Here is a 1,644-nt window from a genome sequence, read left to right as displayed (position 1 = left end):
TTTATATGTTATTATTCTAAATGTTCATATAGTAAAAAGTATGTACAGATAAAAATTTGTTTTGTTTATTCTTTCTGACTTTAAAAAAGTACAGCTGTATGAACTTTGATATCTGTATTAAAAGGGGGTCAACTCTGAGTGCAAATTAGGTGGCTCAAAATGCTGAATACCTTCATAAAAAGGATTTGCTTTCCAAAACCTCAGGCACAAATTAATTTAAAATATTAGCTTACCTTTGAGCACAAGTGAGCTACAATTGAATATATAATCCCTAATTCAATTTTCAGCTAGGTGTTTTGGACTCAAATGCATTTTCTAGGTGCTCTTGATAAGTACCTTGAAGTGGCTTTGGAAGTGGAATCAAAGTCAAGCACAAACTCCTGGAAATGAGCAGCGTATTTCCGTAATTAACCCGGTTGTTTACAAAAAGCATATGCACACATAATTATTATTTTCAGAGCCTTTGAAAATTTGATCCTGCATTAGTCTTCAGGTAAAAGTACTGAAAAACTTGGACATGGATAACATACCCATTTTGTTTTTCAAACCATCTACAATCTCCCTCCATTTTCTTTATTACAAAGAGAATTTTTAAAAATCCAATGATACAGAATTTCAAAACAAGATGATAGGAAATTAATAATGGCAATTATACTGAATATTGTTATCCTCAAGGTAGTTGCTTAGATGGCCAGATAGAGGAATTCCAAATTTATAGAGCTATGTGAGCACTAATTGTTCCTTTAAATAAACTAATAGAAATTAGTAGTAGACCTATATCAGTTATCATATTCCCCCTTTCTTTTTCCTTTCCACAATCCAAGTTGTTCTTTCCTTTTGAGCATTTCTTTTTCTTTAACAATATCTATTGTACCTTTTGGATCATATTTACTCTTTCAGTTTCTTACACTACAGAAACAATACAATGTTTAAACATCCTAATCAAATTTTTTTTTTACTTGAAAGTGTCTTCTCTAGTTGTTTCCATTTATCTATAAAGGTTTTGAGACTGTCTTTATAGCTGAGTAACATTCCACTATAAAAGAAAAAAAAAAGTACCACATCATTTTTATTCATTCCTTGGTTGATGGGCATTTGACTTGTTTCCAAAATTTATCTGTGACAAATTGTGCTTCTATAAACTTAGGTGTACATATATCTCTGTGGTATGGTATGGTGTTTACAATACTTGAAAATACTCATAAGTGAACTAGTCCAGTCAAAAGGGACCACTGACTGTAGTTTTCTGAGAAACTGCCACACTGATTTCCACTGGTTCCATCTGTCTACCCTCCCACCAACAGTAGGGAAGGTTCCTTTCTTCACAAAGCTCCACCAGCATTTGTTATTGGTTGAGGTTTTTTTTCTTATGAGAGCCATTCTTTCAAGGATGAGATGGAATTTCATTGTTATTATTTTTTAATGTATTTAGTACAGGGTCTCACTACACAGATCAGCCTCATAGTGATCCTCCTGTTTTCAACCTCCCAAGCACTGGGATTACAGGCACACACCACCACACCCAGTCGCCATCTCAGTGCAGCCCGGGGGTGGGGAAGGTACAGCATGGTAGGAATTGCACCCCTGTCCTTGTGTCTGTCTAAGAAGATTCTTTAATCCACTGAGTTATCTGGCTGGCCCTCA

The sequence above is a fragment of the Octodon degus genome, unplaced genomic scaffold (genome assembly GCF_000260255.1).
Source record: "Octodon degus isolate 3935 unplaced genomic scaffold, OctDeg1.0 scaffold00006, whole genome shotgun sequence".
Lineage (NCBI taxonomy): Eukaryota > Metazoa > Chordata > Mammalia > Rodentia > Octodontidae > Octodon > Octodon degus.
Note: the sequence above shows the minus strand (reverse complement) of the source record.